This window comes from Arachis hypogaea, chromosome 15 (assembly GCF_003086295.3).
Source record: "Arachis hypogaea cultivar Tifrunner chromosome 15, arahy.Tifrunner.gnm2.J5K5, whole genome shotgun sequence".
In the NCBI taxonomy this organism is placed as follows: Eukaryota; Viridiplantae; Streptophyta; class Magnoliopsida; order Fabales; family Fabaceae; genus Arachis; species Arachis hypogaea.
In genome coordinates, this window is record NC_092050.1 from 23,107,406 (window position 1) to 23,130,717 (window position 23,312).

Here is a 23,312-nt window from a genome sequence, read left to right on the forward strand (position 1 = left end):
AGACTAACTGAGGCTTAAGCTCAAAATTGTTAGCTCCAATGGCAGGTACAGTAATGCTTCTACCATAAAAGTCAGAGGTAGGCATGGTGAAGTCACCAAGGACCTTTCTAGGCTCCTCTTATGGTTCGGCGATATCCTTCAGTTCTTGTTCAAAAATTTCTGAATGGTCTCTTCCGGAGTGTTGTGCTTTAGCTTATTGTAAACACCTCCTCAGAGTCTTCTCAGGTTCAGGATCAGGAGTCAAGAGGGGTTCTTAATCCTTGTTCCTGGTCATAAACAAGAATAAAAGAAAAAAGAAGAAGAGACCATGCCAACAGGCAAGAAGCTCCTCCTTAAAGTAAGAAGTAGAGAAAGAAGAAGAAGATAAAAAAATAAAAATAAAAATAAATAAAATAAGTAGAAGAAAAATAAATACCTTGGAAATAATAGATAAGAGTAAATAAGAGAGGATGAAAGTTGAGAAGATGGAAGAGAAATCACAAGAGAGCTTTCTGTGCCAATTGGCAAGAAGCTCCAAGTGAGATGTGAGATGAAGAGCAAAGAAGAAGATAAAGAAGTGAAGATGGAAGAAGAGATAGGGATAGGAGTGTTTTGAATGAATAGAGATGAGAAGAGAAGAAGTATAAATTGAAAAAGTAAATTAAAATATTTTTATTTTTATTTATTTATTTAATTAATTTTCAAAAATTGAAGAGAGGTGAGAGTTAATTTGTTAGTTTTGAAAAAGAAGAGAGAGAAAAGGGGAGAGAATTTTCGAAAATTAATGAAAGAAGAGAGTTAGTTAGGTGGCTTTGAAAAAGAAGAGAGAGAAGTGAGAAGATGAGAGTTAGTTTTCAAAAATTTGAGAGGAAAAAGTTAGTTAGGTGGTTTTGAAAAAGATGAGAAAGAAGATAAGATATTAATTAAGAAAAGATAAAAATAAAAATAAAAATAGAAGATAAGATAAGAAAAGATTTAAATTTTAAAAACAAGATAAGAAGTAAGATAAGAAAAGATTTTGAAATTAAAATTTAAAATTAGAAAAAGATAAGATATGAAATTAAAAAAATTTGAAATTGATTTTAAAAAATTAAAAGTTAGAAAAGATAAGATTTTTAAAATTTGAAAAAGATATGATAAGTTTTGAAAAAGATAAGATTTTTTTGAAAAAGATATGATTTTTACTTTTGAAAATTTTGATTTTTGAAAACTTGACAAATAAGATAAGATAAGATAAAATTTTAAAATCAAAATCTTAATTTTATAAGCAATTTTCGAAAATTTGGTTAAAAATTAGTTAGAAAAGATTTTTTTTATTTTTTGAATTTTATGATGAAAGAGAAAAACACAAAAAAGACACAAGACTTAAAATTTTTAGATCTAAAGCCCCTAATTTTCAAAAATTTTGGAGGGAAATACCAAGGGACACCAAACTTAAAAATTTTAAGATCAAGACACACAGAAAACTCAAGAACACTTTGAAGACGAACAAAAACATGAAGAACAAAATTTAAAGACTCAAAGAACTCGAGAACATAAAAAAAGAATACTAAACTTTAAATTTTTAGAAAACCAAGACCAAATTTTCAAAAATTACAAGAAAAATAAAAAGAAAACACCAAACTTAAAGACTTAACACAAGAATTAACCAAAGAAAAATTATTTTTGAAAATTTTTTAGAAAGAAATACTCAAAGAAACACAAAATTACCAAGAACATAAGCCAATGCTGTAATCAATTGAGCTACAAATTTAACAATATTTTTGAAAAACCTTTTTGAAATTTTTGAAAATTAAAGAAGGAAAAATAAAATTAAAAGACTCAGCAAGAACACAAACAGAGACTCAAATCAAGAACAAAAATTAAATAAAGAAAAGAAAAATATTTTTTTGAATTTTTCAAAAATTATGAAGAAGAAAACAAAAATTAAAAGACTCAAATAAAAGTAAAAATTACCTGATCTAGGAAGCAAAACACTCCGGCAGTTTGTCCAAACTCAACAATTCCCGGCAACGGCGCCAAAAACTTGGTGCGCGTGTACGCAAAACCCACACTATTTCATACAACAGCAGCAGTACCAGCAAGTGCACTGGGCCTTCCAAGTAATACTTGAGCGAGTCAGGGTCGATCCCACGAGGATTATGGCTTGAACCAAAATATGGTTGTCTTGTAGGTCTTAGTCAGGCAGAATCAGAAGGTGTTGGATACATAAATATTTATGGGATTATTTGAAATAAGGATAGAAATTATATGCTGGGAATTGAAATACTGATAGGATTAGATTGAGAGTTGGAGTTGCTTTGTCTTTCTGAAGTAACTCTGGTACTATCATCTTCTTTTCTTGTGAATGATCTTCTTCTATGGCAGGTTGTAAGTGATCAAAGTCACGCCAATGGTCTTTGATCTCCTTTGCTACAGAATGAACACGGCCACGGCCAGTGGTCGTGATATTCAATCTGACGAAGGGTGAAGCGCATAGCAGTCCATTCTCTTGGCGATCCTACTCAAAACTCCACAGACAAGGTAGAATCTTTCAGATCAGAGAACGCTGCTTTTTGGATCTAGCCTATACCACGGAGACCTTAATCTCCCCGGAGATCGGCTGAACTGGTATCTCGAGAAGTCCCCAACGAAATCATGGATTAACCGTGTGAGAGATGTATAATCATAGCTGTTGGCTCGTGCTTTTCTTCCAGGTACTAACACGAACCCAAGTAGACGCCGGTGTTTGTCAGGCACGTTCGTCTTAATGTGATGAACAGAGCCAATTTGTCAGATCGTCCTGTTTATCACGATGAAGATCGGATACATTTTAGAGATAGATCAGACACAGATTGAAGAAGAAGAAATAGTACTTTAATTAATTCATAGGACTTAGCAGGGCTCCTCCCCTCAACCTAGGAAGTTTAGAAACTCATACTGAAAATAAAAACAATGGAGAAAACAAAAATATGCTCTCCTGAATCGAAGAGTGTGTGTGATTGTCTGATTTACATGAATAAGATCCCTTTAAATACTAAACAGATGACTAGTAAGGGTAAAACAGTCTACTTAGTGCTAAAATCTACTTCTAAGGCCCACTTGGTGAGTGTTTGGGCTGAGCTTGAATGAGATCCACGTGCTATGAGGTCTTTGGGATGTGGAATGCTAGCTAGGGGTCCTCTCTGGCCTTTGGACATTGGGCTCTGCTCTTTGAGCGCTGGACTCTGGAAGGGGGTAGGAAGCTGGCGTTGGATGCCACTTTTGGGCCTTCTAATCCGAAGTAAAATATGGACTATTATATATTTCTAGAAGTCAAATTTCCATAGCCGTTGAGAGTGCTCCATTTGGACTTCTGTAGCTCCAGAAAAGCTCTTCCGAATGCAAGCAGGTTAGATCTGGACAGCATCTACAGTGCTTTCTCTGTCTCTGAATTAGACTTCTGCTCCAGCTCCTCAATTTCAGCCAGAAAATACCTGAAATTGCCCAAAAACACAAAAACTCATAGTAGAATCCAAAAATGTGATTTTAACACTAAAACCTATAAAAACTCAATAAAAACTAAACAAAAACTACTAAAAATATATGAAAATGATGTCAAAAAGCGTATAAAATATCCGCTCATCATGGAGCTGCCTCAACAAGAAATCTCTGAGATGCCTCAAGGGATGCATTTTCCTCCCCAAGGCTATTGGGACTAATTGCACACTTCTCTAGGAGAATTGAGCTCCAGCATGGATCAACTAAGGATGGGACATCAAGAGCATTCTACCATCCTCCATGACATAAGAGAAGATCAGAGAACCATGAGGGAAGAACAAAGAGTTATGAGGAAAGAACAACAGAGGCAGGGGTGTGACATTGAGGAAATCAAGTACTCCGTTGGATCCTCCAGAAGGAGTAGTAGCCGCCATCACTAAGGTGGATTCGTTCCCTTTATTGCCCTGTTGCCTATGTTATTTTTTGTTTTGTCTTCCATGTATTTTGTTTTATTGTCTATTTCTGGTGCATGATCATCTTTATTTATGTCTTAAAGCTATGAAATATTTCATGCATCTCTCATCTTGTTTTAAAGAAAAATTATTTTATTGAAAAATAAAAGTAAGATGCATGAATTTCGAGTTATATATTAAGAATAGTTCAATTATTTGATGTGGTGGCATTGCTTTTGTTTTCTGAATGTATGAATGAACAATGCATATTTGATGTTGGAGTTAAGAATGTTGGCTCTTGAAAGAATGTTGATAAAATAGAAGTATTATTGGTGATCTGAAAAATCCAAAAATTGATTCTTGAAGCAAAAAAACAAGCAGCAAAAAGCAATAAAAGAAAAAAATATGCGAAAAAAAAGAAGCAAGTAGAAAAGGAAATAAAAAAGCAGAAAAATCAAACAGCTCTTTAAACCAAAAGGTAAGAGCAAAAAGCCAATAGCTCTTTAAACTAGGCATGGAAAAAATCCCCGGCGAGGCGGGTACCCGCAGGGATTTACCCGCTAAGGGGCAGGTATGGGGGTAATTTCTACCCACGGGGATGGGGGACGGGGCCCCGTATAATAAACGGGGCGGGGCGGGGCGGGGGTAGAGGTCCCTGCCTCGTGGAGACCCGTCAAATCTCCGTTTATGTGAAATAACAAAAATGCCCCTGATATATATATAATATATGGACCTCTCTCAACAACCCTAGCCGTCACATATGCTTCCCAGGAATCCCAGCCTTCCCTACTTCAAAGACAAAGAGTGAGAGTCTCGTCTCATCTCCTCCCCTCTCTACTCCTCCTCAAAGCTCAAACCTCAGCCCCTCCTGTCTCCTTCTCGAACACCGCCAACTGCCGACCGCTGACCGCCGCCTCCCACCCTCTGGGTCCCTCAGCGCCGCAGTCTCGTCTCCTCTCCTCTCCACTCCTCCTCAAAGTTCAAACCCTCAGCCCTTCCTGTCTCCTTGTCGAACACCACCGACCGCCGCCTCCCACCCTCTGGCTCTAGGTCCCTCAGCGCCGCCTCCCACCCCCTGAGTGGCTCGAACACCGCCAACCGCCACCTCCCTCCCTGAACGTCATCTTCTTCTCCTCGTCGCGTCAACGCCGGTGGTCATCTTCTCCTCATCGTGGTAGACTCGTTACTGGTCGTCGTCTTCTCCTCGTCGCCATTCGTTCGCCAAATCGCCGGTCTTCCTTGTGGTTTCTAAATTAGGTTGATCTGATTTAAGAATTTCTGAATTTAGATTTTTGAATTAGGGTAATTAGATTTTGGTTTCTGAATTTCTAAATTTTTTATTCTGTTTTCTAATTAGGGTAATTAGATTCTGAATTTCTGAATTACGTAATTAGATTCTGGTTTCTAAATTTCTGATTCTGATTTCTAATTAGGGTAACTAGATTCTGAATTTTTGAATTAGGGTAATTTCTGAATTAGATTCTGAATTTCTGAATTTCTAATTAGCTCGGCACCTTACCAAAATTAATTCAAAAAAAATCAATAATCAAAGAAAGAAAGTGCTTAAGTATCTTTGACACAGAAAGTGGAGTGAGTGGTATTTTTCTGGCTGAAAAGTGAAGTCAAATTGAAAAGTCTACTATAGACAAGCTGAGTAACAAGTGGAAGAACAGAAGGGTTATCAATTTGATCATAGTCATTCACTTCTTAGCATTGAACCACAAAGGGTATTCAATTTGGTCATAGCAGATGCTTTGAGCTGCTCCACTTTCTCATCATTAAAATGGAACGTGATTGATGGAAGGAAATTTTGAAAGGTCAACTATTTATGAAGATCTTTTGATTCATTTAGGAAGACATGGGAATGAATTTGATGCTATCCTTGCCTTGAAGGGATGACAAATTCTTGTACACCTTCCCATTCATGCATATGTTGGTTCAAGCTATCAAACTTGTTTATACATACTCATTATTGAATTGTTCTTAATATGTTATTTATATATGTTGTTGAGACAAAAATGTAAGTTATATCTGAATTGATATGATATGGTTTTTTTCATTTTTTTCCCAATTTTTTCTATTTTTTAATTTTTAAAAATTCGCAGATATCCGTGGAGTCTCTAATCCCCAGTAGATACAGGGTCCCTGTTACCCGTGGCGAGGACGGGGACTGGATATGGAGGCGGGGGTAGGGGGCGGGGGCATGTCCCCGCCCCCGTGGGTACCCATTGCCATCCCTATTTTAAACCAAAAGGCAAGAGCAAGGATCCAAGGCTTTGAGCATCAATGGTTAGGAGGGCCTAAAAGAAATTTCTTAACCTAAACAGTTCAAATGAGCTGCTTCCCTAACTATATGCTTGGGGTGTGAAGGTGTCAAGTGAAAAACTTGAGACTTAGCAGTTAAAGTCGTGGTCCAAAGCAAAGAGTGTGCTTAAGAACTCTAGACAACATTGGCTGGGGATTCTAGCAAAGCTGAATCACAATCCTAAGGGGTTCACCCAGTTAAAGTGTCTGTGGCATTTATGTATCCGGTGGTAATACTGGAAAACAAAGTGCTTAGGGTCACGGCCAAGATTCTAAAGAAGCTGTGTTCAAGAATAAAAAGGAACTTAACTAAGAGAATCAATAGTATCATCTGGATTCTAAGTTTCTAAAGATGCCAACTATTCTGAGCTTCAATGGAAAGTGAGATGTCAAAACTATTCAGAAGCAAAAGAGCTACTGGTCCCGCTCATCTAATTGAAACTGAGCTTCATTGAAAACTCTAAAATTTATTGCATCATTCTATTTCTTTTTATCCTACTTTGCTTTTGGTTTCTTGGGGACAAGCAACAATTTAAGTTTGGTATTTTGATGAGCGGATATTTTATACGCTTTTTGGCATCATTTTCATATAGTTTTCATTATGTTTTATTTAAGTTTTATTAAGTTTTCATAGGTTTTAGTGCAAAATTCATATTTTTGGATTCTACTTTGGGTTTGTGTGTTTTATGGTGATTTCAGGTATTTTCTGGCTGAAATTGAGGAGCTTGAGCAGAAGTCTAATTCAAAAGCAAAGAAAGGACTGCAGATGCTATCAGGATCTGACATTCATGTACTCGAAGAAATTTTTATGATCTATGGTGCACGAATTGTAAATCACACTTTTCACAACTCGTACCACTAACCAACAAGTGCATTGGGTTGTCCAAGTAATACCTTACGTGAGTAAGGGTCAAATCCCACGGAGATTGTTGGCTTGAAGCAATCTATGGTTATCTTGTAATTCTTAGTCAAGATATCAATTATAATTATCAGTTTGGATTGCGAAAAATAAAAGAGCATGAATTAAATACTTGTTATGCAGTAATGGAGAATATGTTGGAGTTTTGGAGATACTTTGTCTTCTGAATCTCTGCTTTCCCCCTGTCTTCTTCTTCACGCACGCAAGGTTCCTCCTATGGCAAGCTGTGTGTTGGTGGATCACCGTTGTCAATGGCTACCATCCGTCCTCTCAGTGAAAATGGTCCAGGTGCGCTGTCACCGCACAGTTAATCATCTGTCGGTTCTCACTCATGTTGGAATAGGATCCATTGATCCTTTTGCGTCTGTCACTACGCCCAACCCTTGTGAGTTTGAAGCTCGTCACAGTCATTCAATCCCTGAATCCTACTAGGAATACCACAGACAAGGTTTAGACTTTCCGGATTCTCAAGAATGCTGCCAATGGATTCTAGCTTATACCACGAAGATTCTGATTAAGGAATCCAAGAGATACTCATTCAATCGAAGGTAGAACGGAGGTGGTTGTCAGGCACACGTTCATAGGTTGAGAATGGTGATGAGTGTCACGGATCATCACATCCATCATATTGAAGTGCGAATGAACATCTTAGATAGAAACAAGCGTGTTTGAATAGAAAACAGAAATAATTGCATTAATTCATCGAGACACAGCAGAGCTCCTCACCCACAACAATGGAGTTTAGAGACTCATGCCGTCAAAGAGTACAAAGTTCATATCTAAAAATGTCATGAGATACAAAATAAATCTCTAAAAGTTGTTTAAATACTAAACTAGTAACCTAGGTTTACAGAAAATGAGTAAACTAAGATAGATAGTGCAGAGATCTACTTCTGGGGCCCACTTGGTGTGTGCTGGGGCTGAGACTTGAGCTTTACACGTGCCTAGGCTGTTTCTAGAGTTAAACGCCAGGTTGTAACCTGTTTCTGGCGTTTAACTCCAACTTGAAGCCTGTTTCTGGCGTTTAACGCCAGAATGCAACATGGAACTGGCGTTGAACGCCAGTTTACGTCATCTATCCTTGAGCAAAGTATGGACTATTATATATTTCTGGAAAGCCCTAGATGTCTACTTTCCAACGTAATTGAGAGCGCGCCAATTGGAATCCTGTAGCTCCAAAAAATCCATTCCGAGTACAGGGAGGTCAGAATCCAACAGCATCAGCAGTCCTTTTTCAACCTGAATCAGATTTTTGCTCAGCTCCCTCAATTTCAGCCAAAAAATACCTGAAATTACAGAAAAACACACAAACTTATAGTAAAGTCCAGAAATGTGATTTTTATTTAAAAACTAATAAAAATATAATAAAAAGTGACTAAAACATATTAAAAACTACCTAAAAACAATGCCAAAAAGCGTATAAATTATCTGCTCATCACAACACCAAACTTAAATTGTTGCTTGTCCCCAAGCAACTAAAAACAAATTAGGATAAAAATAAGAGAATATACAATGAATTGTAAAAACATCTATGAAGATCAGTCTTAATTAGATGAGCGGGGCTATTAGCTTTTTGCTTCTGAACAGTTTTGGCATTTCACTTTATCCTTTGAAGTTCAGAATGATTGGCATCTATAGGAACTCAGAATTCAGATAGTGTTATTGATTCTCCTAGTTCAGCATGTTGATTCTTGAACACAGCTACTTTATGAGTCTTGGTCGTGGCCCTAAGCACTCTGTTTTCCAGTATTACCACCGGATACATACATGCCACAGACACATAACTGGGTGAACCTTTTCAGATTGTGACTCAGCTTTGCTAAAGTCCCCAATTAGAGGTGTCCAGGGTTCTTAAGCACACTCTGTTTTTGCTTTGGACCTCAACTTTAACCGCTCAGTCTCAAGTTTTCACTTGACACCTTCACGCCACAAGCACATGGTTAGGGACAGCTTGGTTAAGCCGCTTAGGCCAGGATTTTATTCCTTTAGGCCCTCCTATCCACTGATGCTCAAAGCCTTAGATCCTTTTTATTACCCTTGCCTTTTGGTTTTAAGGGCTATTGGCTTTTTTCTCTTGCCTTTTGGTTTAAAGAGCTTTTGGCTTTTTCTGCTTGCTTTTTCTTTTTCTTGCTCTCCTTTTTTTTCGCATTTTTTTCTTGCAAGCTTTGTTCTTCATTGCTTTTTCTTGCTTCAAGAATCATTTTTATGATTTTTCAGATTATCAAATAACATTTCTCCTTTTTCATCATTCTTTCAAGAGCCAACAATTTTAACATTCATAAATAACAAATTCAAAAGACATATGCACTGTTCAAGCATTCATTCAGAAAAAAAAAGTATTACCACCACATCAAAATAATTAAAATATTTTAAAATTCGAAATTCATGTACTTCTTTTTCTTTTTCAGAAAATATTTTTCATTTAAGAAAGGTGATGGATTCATAGGACATTCATATCTTTAAGACATAGACACTTAGATACTAGTGATCATGTAATAAGACCCAAACATAAATAAACATAAAGCATAGTAAACGAAAAACAGAGAAATAAGAACAAGGAGATTAAGGAACGGGTCCACCTTAGTGAGGGTGGCGTCTTCCTCTTCTTGAAGAACCAATGGTGCTCTTGAGCTCCTCTATGTCTCTTCCTTGTCTTTGTTGCTCCTCCCTCATAGCTCTTTGATCTGCAGTCAAATGCTCTACCACTGAACTATGGACCCTTGAGATGAACCTCTCCATCTCTCATGACTCGGGGGTGGAAGCAACTGCCTTCTTTTTCTTCTTTCTAGAGGTTTCTCCGGCCTTAGGTGCCATAAATGGTTATGGAAAAACAAAAAGCAACGCTTTTTTTTTCACACCAAATTTAAAAGGTCTACTCGTCCTCGAGCAAAAGAAGATAGAAGGGAGTAGAAGGAGAAGTGTGAATGGGTGGGTATGGGAGGGGAATGGTTTGAATTGGAATGGTGAGGTAGGTGGGGATCCTGTGGGGTCCACAGATCTTGAGGGGTCAAGGACTTAGCATCCCTGCTCCATTGAGGCATGCAAAACGCCCTTAGTGTGCAATCCTGGCGTTTAACGCCAGACTGCTGCTTGTTTCTGGCGTTAAACGCCAGCTTTTCCCCTTTCTTGGCGTTGAACGCCAACTTGGTGCTTGTTTCTGGCGTTTAACGCCAGCTTGATGCTTCTTTCTGGCGTTAAATGCTAGTTTGATGCTTCTTACTGGCGTTTAAACGCCAGTAAGCTCTTCCTCCAGGGTGAACTATTTTAATGCTGTTTTTGACTCTGCTTTGATTTTTGTGACTCCACATGATCATCATCCTAAAGAAAACATAAAATAAAAATGGAAAACAGAAAATTAACATAGATAAGGAAAAATTGGGTTGCCTCCTAATAAGCGCTTCTTTATTGTCTTTAGCTGGACCTTGTTGAGCTTTTAATCTAGCCTCAGCCTTGAGCACTCTTGCTCAATATTGCCTTCAAGATAATGCTTGATTCTCTGTCCATTAACAATGAACTTCTTATCAGAATCAATGTCTTGAAGCTCCACATAACCATATGGTGACACACTTGTAATCACATATGGTCCCCTCCACCGGGATTTCAGTTTCCCAGGGAATAGCCTGAGCCTAGAGTTAAACAATAGAAATTTCTGTCCTGGTTCAAAGACTCTAGATGACAGCTTTCTGTCATGCCACCTTTTTGTTTTCTCTTTGTAAAGCTTGGCATTTTCGAAAGTAGTGAGTCTGAATTCCTCTAGCTCATTCAGCTGGAGTAATCTTTTTTCTCCAGCTAATTTGGCATCAAAGTTTAGGAATCTGGTTGCCCAGTAGGCCTTATGCTCCAGTTCCACGGGCAGATGACAGGCCTTACCATACACAAGCTGGTATGGAGAGGTCCCTATAGGAGTCTTGAATGCTGTTCTGTAAGCCCACAGAGCATCATCCAAGCCTCTCGCCCAATCCTTTCTACGAGTACTTACAGTCCGTTCCAGGATTCTTTTTATTTCTCTATTAGAGACTTTAGCTTGCCCATTTGTCTGTGGATGATACGGAGTTGCCACCTTGTGACTAATTCCATACCGGACCATAGCAGAGTAAAGCTGTTTGTTGCAGAAGTGAGTGCCCCCATCACTAATTAGTGGGTGTGGCAATGGCCTCTACCCATTTGGATATATAGTCGACTGCCACCAGAATATAAGTGTTTGAGTATGATGGTGGGAAAGGCCCCATAAAGTCAATACCCCATACGTCAAACAACTCAATCTCTAAGATTCCTTGCTGAGGCATGGCGTAACTATGAGGCAGATTACCAGCTCTCTGGCACCTGTCACAGTTACGCACAAACTCTCAGGAGTCTTTATAGAGAGTGGGCCAGTAGAAGCCACAATGGAGGACTTTTGTGGCTGTTCGCTCACCTCCAAAGTGTCCTCCATATTGTGATCCATGACAATGCCATAGGATCTTCTGTGCTTCTTCTCTAGGCACACACCTACGGATTATTCCGTTTGCACATCTCTTAAAGAGATATGGTTCATCCCACATGTAGTACTTTGTATCAGTAATTAATTTTTTCTTTTGTTGCTTGCTGTACTCCTTGGATATGAATCTTGCAGCTTTATAGTTTGCAATGTCTGCAAACCATGGTGTTTCCTGGATGGCAAACAGTTGCTCATCCGGAAAGGTTTCAGAGATCTCAATAGAGGGGAAGAACGTCCCTTCTACTGGCTCTATCCGGGACAGATGATCAGCCACTTGGTTCTCTGTCCCTTTTCTGTCTCTTATTTCTATATCAAACTCTTACAGAGGCAACACCCATCTTATGAGCCTGGATTTTGAATCCTACTTTGTGAGTAGATATTTAAGAGCAGCATGGTCAGTATATACAATCACTTTTGATCCCACTAAGTATGATCTAAACTTGTCAATGGCATAAACCACTGCAAGCAATTCTTTTTCTGTGGTTGTGTAATTTTTCAGGGCATCATTTAAAACGCAGCTAGTATAATAAATGACATGCAGAAGCTTGTTATGCCTCTGTCCCAGTACTGCACCAATGGCATGGTCACTGGCATCACACATTAGTTCGAATGGTAATGTCCAGTTTGGTGCAGAAATAACTGGTGCTGTGACCAGCTTAGCTTTCAGAGTTTCAAACGCCTGCAGACACTCTGTGTCAAACACAAATGGCGTGTCAGCAGCTAGCAAGTTGCTCAGAGGTTTTGCAATTTTTGAAAAATCCTTTATAAACCTCCTATAGAATCTTGCATGCCCTAGAAAGCTTCTGATTGCCTTAACATTGGCAGGTGGTGGTAATTTTTCAATTACCTCTATCTTAGCTTGATCCACCTCTATTCCCTTGTTCGAAATCTTGTGCCCAAGGACAATCCCTTCAATCACCATAAAGTGACATTTTTCCCAGTTTAAAACTAGGTTAATCTCTTGGCATCTTTTCAAAACTAGTGTCAGGTGATCAAGACAGGAGCTGAATGAGTCTCCATATACTGAGAAGTCATCCATGAAGACTTCCAAAAATTTTTCCACCATATCAGAGAAAATAGAGAGAATGCATCTCTGAAAGGTTGCAGTTATATTACACAGTCCAAATGGCATTCTTCTGTAGGCAAATACTCCAGATGGACATATGAATGTTGTTTTCTCTTGATCCTGGGGATCTACTGCAATTTGGTTGTAGCCTGAATAGCCATCCAAAAAGTAGTAATAATCATGACCTGCTAGTCTCTCTAGCATCTGGTCTATGAATGGTAAAGGAAAATGATCCTTTCTGGTGGCTGTGTTGAGCCTTCTGTAGTCAATATACATGCGCCACCCTGTAACTGTTCTTGTAGGAACCAGTTCATTTTTTTCATTATGAACCACTGTCATACCTCCCTTTTTGGGGACAACTTGGACAGGGCTCACCCAGGGGCTATCAGAAATAGGATAAATAATCCCAGCCTCCAGTAACTTGGTGACATCTTTCTGCACCACTTTCTTCATGGCTGGATTTAGCCATCTCTGTGGTTGAACCACTGGCTTAGCATCATCCTCCAATAGGATCTTGTGCATGCATCTAGCTGGGCTTATGCCCTTAAGGTCACTTATGGACCATCCAAGAGCTGTCTTGTGTGTCCTTAGCACTTGAAGTAGTGCTTCCTCTTCCTGTGGATTTAAAGCAGAGCTTATGATCACCGGAAAAGTGTCACCTTCTCCCAGAAATGCATATTTCAGGGATGGTGGTAATGGTTTGAGCTCGGGTTTTGGAGGTTTTTCCTCTTCCTGAGGAATTTCCAGAGGCCTTTTTATTTCCTCTGAATCCTCCAAATTAGGCTGAGCATCTTTAAAGATGTCTTCTAGCTCTGATTCGAGACTCTCAGCCATGTTGATCTCCTCTACCAAAGAGTCAATAAGATTAACTTTCATGCAGTCTTTTGGAGTGTCTAGATGCTGCATGGCTTTGACAGCATTGACGAACGGATTTTTGATGGTTTAGAATTTCACAAATGAATTCTCGTTGCAAGTATAGTTTCTAAACCAAACAATAATCCTTTCATACAAAAGATTGTTTGTCACAAGTAACAAACCCCTAAATTCTATAAACCGAAGTATTTAAACCTCGGGTCGTTCTCCCTAGGAATTACAATGAAGTGTCTTGTTATTGGTTATGAATTATTTTTGGGGTTTTGATAAGAGGCATGAAAGATAAATGGCAAGAAAGTAAACTAATGGCTAAAAAGGTCTTGGCAAGGGTTGGTGGTCAAGGATCCCTATCCTAATCACTAACCACAATATGAGAATTGGCAAGGATTAATCTCATTAAATCATCCTCTAACTAGTAGTAAAGGAAAGTCAAATGAGCTATATCAATCCTACTCCATAAGTCCTAACTCTCCACTAATTCAATTAGTGAGAACTAGAGTTAATGGATCCCAATCATCAATTACTTGGACATTAATAACTCAAGAGTTCCTAAGTTACCTTTCCAAGCCAAGAACATAAAACTCTACTCTAAAATCCAACCAAGCATTTCATCAAACACTTGGAAGGCACAAAAGGAAAACATAGTAAAATTGCAAGAAAAGTAAATCTACACTACTCAATTTGCAAGGAATTAAACAACAACAAATCAAATGAACACAATTATTATGATTTACCTTGAATTGAATTGAAAGAGAAAGGGAGGAACAAAAGTAGATCTACAACAAAATGCAAGAACAACATAAAGGAAATTACAACAAAAGGATGGAAGAAGAATGAATGTAACAACAAGGAATTGAGAAGATAGAAGTAGAAGAAGATGAATTAAAATCTAGATCTAAGAACTAAACCTAATCCTAATTCTAGAGAGAAGTGAGAGCTTCTCTCTCTAGAAACTAATTACAAAGCTAAACTAAACTAATTGGCAACTAACATATGTTTCCCTCTTCACTCCTTGGGTTAAATAGCATCAGAAATGAGTTGGATTGGGCCCACAAGGCTTTAGAATTCGCTGGCCACGTTTTGCTTTAAGTGAACTAGGTGGCAGCAACGGCGCGTGCGCGTACTTTGCGCGTGCGCGCCACCATACGTGTAGCAACTATGGCAAATCTTATATCGTTTCGAAGCCCCGGATGTTAGCTTTCTAACCCAACTGGAACCGCATCATTTGGACCTTTGTAGCTCAAGTTATGGCCGATTAAGTGCGAAGAGGTCGGCTTGACAGCTTTCCGGTTCTTTCATTTCTTCATGAGTTCTCCAACTTTTCATGCTTTCTTTCTTCATTCCCTTGATCCAATCTTTGCCTCCTAAACCTTAAATCACTTAACAAACATATCAAGGCATCTAATAGAATCAAGGTGAATTAAATTTAGCTATTTTGTGTCCTAAAAAGCATGTTTTCACATTCAAGCACAATTAAAGGAGAATATACAAAACCATGCTATTTCTTGAATAAATATGGGTAAAAGGTGATAAAATCCCCAAAAATCAATACAAGATAAACCGTCAAATTGGGGTTTGTCAAGCATTTAACTTGAACTCATCCTCATTGACCCTCAGGGTTACTTCCCCCTTTTGGACATCAATGAGAGTTCGTCCAGTTGTTAGGAAAGGTCTTCCTAGAATGAGAGTAGCACTCTTGTGCTCCTCTATTTCCAGCACTACAAAGTCAGTGGGAAAGGCGAATGGCCCAACCCTGACAATCATGTCTTCAATCACGCCTGATGGGTATTTAATGGAGCCATCATCAAGTTGGAGACATATCCGAGTTGGTTTGACTTCTTCAGTTAAACCAAGCTTTCTGATAGTGGATGCAGGTATTAGGTTGATGCTTTCCCCAAGATCACATAAAGCTGTTTTGGTGCAATCACCCTCTAATATGCATGGTATCATAAAGCTCCCGGGATCTTTAAGCTTTTCTGGGAAGCTCTTCAGAATGACTGCACTGCATTCCTCAGTGAGGAGAACTCTTTTAGTTTCTCTCCAATCCTTCTTATGACTCAAGATCTCTTTCATGAACTTGGCATAAGAGGGTATTTGCTCAAGTGCCTCTGCAAACGAAATCTTTATTTCAAGAGTCCTGAGGTAGTCTGCAAAGCGAGCAAATTGCTTATCCTGCTCCTCTTGGCAGAGTTTTTGAGGATAAGGCATCTTGGCTTTGTATTCCTCAACCTTGGTTGCTGCAGGTTTATTTCCTACAGAAGTGGTTGGAGAAGCCTTTTTAGAGGGGTTGCTATCAGCACTTGTGTGGTCTGATCCCTCACTGGCATTTGAATGCCAGGGTTGGAAGTTTGATTGGCGTTGGACGCCAACTTCCTACCTGTTTCTGGCATTTGAACGCCAGAATTGATCTTCCATTGGGCGTTTGACGCCAGCTCCTTTCCTGTTCCTGGCGTTTGAATGCCAGAGTTGTTCCTCTCTGGGCCCTTACTGTCCTCAGAGGGATTTTGGATAATTTTTTGCTCATCATCTGTCAGTTGTTCTTTTCTTGGCTTTCTGCTGCTCTGAAGTGAGGTATTTAATGTTTTCCCACTTCTTAATTGAACTGCCTGGCACTCCTTTGTTATCTGCTTTGATAATTACTATTTTGTCTGATTCAATTGTGCCTCCATATTTTTATTAGCATTTTTAGTGTCTTATAGCATCTCCTTGAATTCTGCTAGTTGTTTTGTTAGAAAACACAATTATTGATTGAGTTCAGCAACTTGTTCTGGAGGACCAAGTTCAGTAGACACTGCTTTGGCTTCTTCTTTTATGGAGAACTCATTGCTTATGTACAGATGATGATTTCTGGCAACTATATCAATAAGCTCTTGAGCCTCTTCAATAGTTTTCCTCATGTGTATAGATCCACCAGCTGAGTGGTCTAAGGACACCTGAGCTCCTTCTGTAAGCCCATAGTAGAAGATGTCTAATTGCACCCACTCTGAAAATATTTCAGAGGGGCATTTCTTTAGCATCCCTCTGTACCTCTCCCAGGAATTATAAAGGGATTCGTCATCCTCTTGTTTAAAGCCTTGGATGTCCAGCCTTAGCTGTGTCATCCTTTTTGGAGGGAAATATTGATTCAAGAATTTGTCTGATAACTGTTTCTATGTCCTTATGCTTACTGTTGGTTGGTTATTTAACCACCTTTTAGCTTGATCTTTTACAGTAAATGGAAACAATAATAGTCTGTATACATCCTGATCTACCTCCTTGTCACGTACTGTGTCAACAATTTGCAAGAATTGTGCCAGAAACTCAGTAAGTTCTTCCTGTGGAAGACCAGAATATTGGCAGTTTTGCTGCACCATGACAATGAGCTGAGGATTTAGCTCAAAACTGCCTGCTTTGATGGAGGGTATACAAATACTACTCCCATATGCAGTAGTAGTGGATTACCATATGACCCCAGAGTCCTTCTGGACTGTTCATTTCCACTTAGATCCATGATGGATAAAATGGAATTGATATGAATTGCAAAGAAAATATATTTTTAATTTTTTTTTTGAAAACCGAAATTGAAATAAAATAAAATAAAATAAATGAAAAATTGACTATAATTTCGAAAATTAGAATAAAAAGAAATAAAAGAAAATTAAAAACTAAATTAATTAATTAAAAAAATTTGAAAGAGATGTGGGTGAGGATTTTCGAAAAAAATGAAGAGAGAGAAATTAGTTAGGAAGTTTTGAAAAAGATATGTCTTAAAATTAAAGATACTTGTAAGAAAATAAAATAAAATAAAATATATGAAAAAGAATTGATTTTAAGATTTGAGATTAGAAAAGATAAGATAAGTTAGGTAAGAGAAGATAAGGAATTTAAATTAAAAAGTTTTAAAATTTAAATTTTAAATTTGAAAATTAAATTTTGAAATTTGAAATTTGAAATTTGAATTTTTAAATTTTGAATTTTGAATTTTCGAAAAAGTCAACAATATAAGATAAGGATTTGAAAAAGATTTAAAATTTGAAAAGATTTGATTTTTAAATTTGAAAATTAAATTTTGAATTTTGGAAGTTGAAATTTGAAATTTGAAATACGATAAGATAAGTTTTTGAAAAAGATATGATTTTTTTTTAAAAAAAGATTTGAATTTTGAAAAAAAATTATTTTTAAAATGAAAATCTGAATTTTTAAAGGTGATTTTCGAAAAATCAATTAAAATAAAGGAAAAATATATTTTTGAATTCAATGAGGAAAGAGAAAAACATTAAAAAGATATAGAACTTAAAATTTTTAGATCTAATGCTCCTTATTTTCGAAAATTTTGAGGAGAAACACCAAGAAACACCAAACATAAAAATTTTAAGATCAAAACACAAGAAAGACTCAAGAACACCTTGAAGATTCACAAGAACACGAAGAACAGAAATTCAAAGACTCAAAGGACTCAAGAACATAAAAAAAAGAACACCAAACTTAAAATTTTTAGAAAATCAAAGTAAAATTTTTGAAAACTAAAGAAAAATTTACAAGAGAACACCAAACTTAAAGTTTGGCACAAGATTTAATCAAAGAAAAATTATTTTAAAAAAAAGTTTTAAAAAGAATATAGCCAATTACCAAGAACATAAGCACAACGCTCTAGCCAATTGAGCTATAAATTTAATGTGTTTTAATAAGGTATTTAATGTATAAAATATTTTATTTTTATTTTTTTATTTTTTTATTTTTTTTATTTTTTGATACTAATAATTTGAAAATGCACAAGAAAAACAAGAAAAATCACAAAATAAGAAAAACTAAAGATCAAACAAGGAAAATAAACAAGAACAACTTGAAGATTAAGAAAGAACAATAAACACAAATTCGAAAATTTAAAAGAAAATAAAAACATGCAATTGACACCAAACTTAAAATATGAAACTAAACTCAAACAGAAAAACTTAATTATCAGTTTATAAAATTTTTGAAAAATTTAAAAAGATAAAATAAGGATTTTAAAAAAATTTCAACCAAAAACAATAATAGAAGACTCTAAACCAAAAAGAAAATTTTTTCCTAATCTAAGCAACAAAATAAACTGTCAGTTGTCCAAACTCGAACAATCCCCGGCAACGGCACCAAAAACTTGGTGCACGAATTGTAAATCACACTTTTCACAACTCGTACCACTAACCAGCAAGTGCATTGGGTCGTCCAAGTAATACCTTACGTGAGTAAGGGTCGAATCCCACGGAGATTGTTGGCTTGAAGCAATCTATGGTTATCTTGTAATTCTTAGTCAGGATATCAATTATAATTATCAGTTTGGATTGTGAAAAATAAAAGAGCATGAATTAAATACTTATTATGCAGTAATGGAGAATATGTTGGACTTTTGGAGATACTTTGTCTTCTGAATCTCTGCTTTCCCCCTGTCTTCTTCTTCACGCACGCAAGGTTCCTCCTATGGCAAGCTGTGTGTTGGTGGATCACCGTTGTCAATGGCTACCATCCGTCCTCTCAGTGAAAATGGTCTAGGTGCGCTGTCACCGCACGGCTAATCATCTGTCGGTTCTCACTCATGTTGGAATAGGATCCATTGATCCTTTTGCGTCTGTCACTACGCCCAACCCTTGTGAGTTTGAAGCTCGTCACAGTCATTCAATCCCTGAATCCTACTAGGAATACCACAGACAAGGTTTAGACTTTCCGGATTCTCAAGAATGCTGCCAATGGATTCTAGCTTATACCACGAAGATTCTGATTAAGGAATCCAAGAGATACTCATTCAATCGAAGGTAGAACGGAGGTGGTTGTCAGGCACATGTTCATAGGTTGAGAATGGTGATGAGTGTCACGGATCATCACATCCATCATATTGAAGTGCGAATGAACATCTTAGATAGAAACAAGCGTGTTTGAATAGAAAACAGAAATAATTGCATTAATTCATCGAGACACAGCAGAGCTCCTCACCCCCAACAATGGAGTTTAGAGACTCATGCCGTCAAAGAGTACAAAGTTCATATCTAAAAATGTCATGAGATACAAAATAAATCTCTAAAAGTTGTTTAAATACTAAACTAGTAACCTAGGTTTACAGAAAATGAGTAAACTAAGATAGATAGTGCAGAGATCCACTTCTGGAGCCCACTTCGTGTGTGCTGGGGCTGAGACTTGAGCTTTACATGTGCCTAGGCTGTTTCTAGAGTTAAACGCCAGGTTGTAACCTGTTTCTGGCGTTTAACTCCAACTTGTAGCCTGTTTCTGGCGTTTAACGCCAGAATGCAATATGGAACTGGCGTTGAACGCCAGTTTACGTCATCTATCCTTGAGCAAAGTATGGACTATTATATATTTCTGGAAAGCCCTAGATGTCTACTTTCCAACGCAATTGAGAGCGCGCCAATTAGAATTCTGTAGCTCCAAAAAATCCATTCCGAGTGTAGGGAGGTCAGAATCTAACAGCATCAGCAGTCCTTTTTCAATCTGAATCAGATTTTTGCTCAGCTCCCTCAATTTCAGCCAGAAAATACCTAAAATTACAGAAAAACACAAAAACTCATAGTAAAGTCCAGAAATGTGATTTTTATTTAAAAACTAATAAAAATATAATAAAAAGTGACTAAAACATATTAAAAACTACCTAAAAACAATGCCAAAAAGCGTATAAATTATCCGCTCATCAATCTATAGAAGTCCAAATGGTGCTCTCTCAATGGATATGGAAAGCTAACATCTAGGGCTTTCCAGAAATATATAATAGTTCATACTTTGCTTAGGAAATGAAGGCCCAAAACTGGCGTTTAACGCCAGCCACCAGCCCCAGTCCTGGTGTCCAACGCCCATAAGGGGGTAGCTGGCATCCAACACCCTTTAGGGGGTCCCAAGCCAGCGTTCAACACCCCTAAGGGGCACTAGCTCGTAAAAAACACTCAAGCTCAGCCCAAACACTCACCAAGTGGGGCCCAGAAGTAGATTTTCGCACTACAAGACTAGTTTATCTTATTTTCTGTAATCCTTAGTTAGCAGATTAGTATTTATAGGAGAAGATCAACCATGTTTAGGATCTTCTTCCTCCTCCATTATTTTCGAACACTATTATGTACAATATGAGTCACTAACCTCCTAAGGTTAAGGTTAGGAGCTCTGCTGAGTTTCATGGATAAATAATATTACTGTTTCCATTCAATATGTCTGATTCTATTCTCTTATGTAACCTCATTCTTCATCTTATGACCCGTGACAATCACCCTTGTTCTACATGGGTTCCGTGCGATTCCTGACCCTGATAGCGTTGAACTAAAGCTAGAGATTTCATTGCGGATTCCAATAGAGCATCTGAGCAACTTTGGATATATGACATACAATCCCGTTGACTATGGGCGCGTGAGGTCTCTATGGCATTAAGGCTAGAGTCAGAAAAGCAGTATTTTTTGATTCGGAAGATCTGCCTTGTCTGTGGCACCTTGAGTAGGATCATGAAGTGAAGTGGATTGCTTAGAGCTTCATCTTTTGCTACAGTGAGAAATCTAGAGTTGGCTTGATGAGAGGACATGAGTCAGCTCAACGTGGTGGATTGCTGCAGTGGAGGAGGTTAACTTGATGAGAGGATATGAGTTAATCACTTATGACTACCATTGAAGGAATCAGAAGGTTATTGAAGAAGACAGTAAGAAAAGTTAATCTGGAAAGACAAAGCATCTCTGAAGCCTCAACCATTCTATCATCATTGAATTCTCATCTATTTAGTAACATTCTATTTATCTGTTTTATATGCTTTTCGTGACAAACTATTTTTTCTATCCGCCAAACTAAGATTTAGAAGGTATCCACTGCTTGCTCAAACCAACAATATCCGTGGGATTGACCCTCACTCACCTGAGGTATTACTTGGACGACCTAGTATACTTGCCAGTCTATCTGTCCGAATTCTGTGGAGCCAGTTTCGTGCACGAAAGGGTGCTCTAAATCTACCTATCTTAGCACTCATCCGAGAAAATATTATCGGTTGAACGAGCTATTTATGCGGATGAGTACTGAGGCTTACCAATGCAAGCGCGCTGGATTTACTTTCTCTGAGTTTGCCACTCAGCGGATAGAGGCAAATATGTAGCGTGCAGAAAACATTGTTATGCACCGATTTGATAGAAGAAATGGGGTGTTTGAGGTGCGCAAAATGTCTAGTGGAAGAGTGTTAGTTGTTGATCTTGCACGACGGAGGTGGGACTGTGGGCATTTTCAGGTGGAGCGACTTCCATGTCGCCATGTTATTGCTTGTTGTGCTAACCAGTGACTGGATTGGCAGGTGTATGTCAGCGATGTATACAAGATATCAGAGATTTGCAAGGTCTACAGAATTGAGTTTGTCTCATTGGGTGACACGGAGATATGGCCTAATTACCCAGGACTGACGATGGTCGCGAATCCTGCCTTGAGACGAACGTCAAAAGGTCATCCTAAATCAACTCACTATCTGAATGAAATGGATTCACGGAAAATGTGTGGTTCCTGGGTATGCAGTCTTTGCGGGAGACAGGGTCAAAGTCGTAGTAGATGTTCTCAACGTGTTGGACCAAGTGGGGTTGGTGGCAGTGGTTGTTTGTAGGGATTTTTTTAAGTTTTGGAGGGTCATAGTCATTGTATTTGAATTCTGAATTTCTACGTTCATGTATTTTTTAGTTAATGCATTTCAATTCTAAATAAACTAATACAAGGATGAGATAAACTAAGTTTGACTAAACTGAAAGTTAATACAACAAATACGAAGATGAAATAAACTAATTTCAACTAAACTGAAAGTACAAAGATGAAATAAACTAAGTTGGACTAAATTGAAAGTTAATACAACAAATACGAAGATAAAATAAACTAAGTTAGACTAAACTGATAATTAATACAACAAATACAATGATGAAATAAACTAAGTTTGACTAAAAGCTTACGACTACTTCTTAGAAAACCCCATCGCCTTGTTCGCTATCATGTTAACAGTTGACAGATTAAACCTGTGTGGTGGACGCTGGGGTGGCTGCTGGGGTGGCTACTAAGGAATGAACTCCGACAGCCTCAGATACATCCTGTATAATCCAATGTACTAACTCCAGTAATCGGCAGATGGGGTAAAGTCAGTGATTGGTTGCAGATGTCAATCTCGCAAATGACTATTGTGGCGGTTCCCCCATTGCTGTATCCATTCGTCGTGTATCCCACTCCAGTCATGGCACTATACTCCCCGAAGAGTGTAGCAATGCGTGTCAACTGGTATGGCTTGTGTTGCCAGAGGGGTGACAGAGCATACCCATACTAGCAAACCACTCGGTCCGTAGAAAGCCATTCGACACACTCGAATAACACCAATGGCTCTACCGTGTCACAAACATCAAGGTGTGCATATAGTTCGGCAGGAATGATGATGCTGATGCACGATCTCCAGACAAACTGCAAAATAGAGTAAAGGCCATTAGATTATTAATAATATCATAAATTAATAATAGCCTTAACCGCTAAATTAACCTCTTTCATGTAGTCAATTTCGTGCCTAATAAACGCCACGCTCCTCGACATCCATGCTCTGGTTCGTGGATGATGACTCTACCTGCAACACACAATATTAAAATAGAGTTTAAATTATGTATTTTTAGTAAAATATAAACAAAATACGAGTCAAATTCCAATAAATTATTTACTATTACCTGTGTGCCACCGGTATATCAGTCGATGCAAGCCTCTGTTGTGGAATGGGCGCAAGCCACGATATTCGCTTCCATGTCCAAACAAACAACAAATCAAGTGGGCCATCCATCTCCTTGC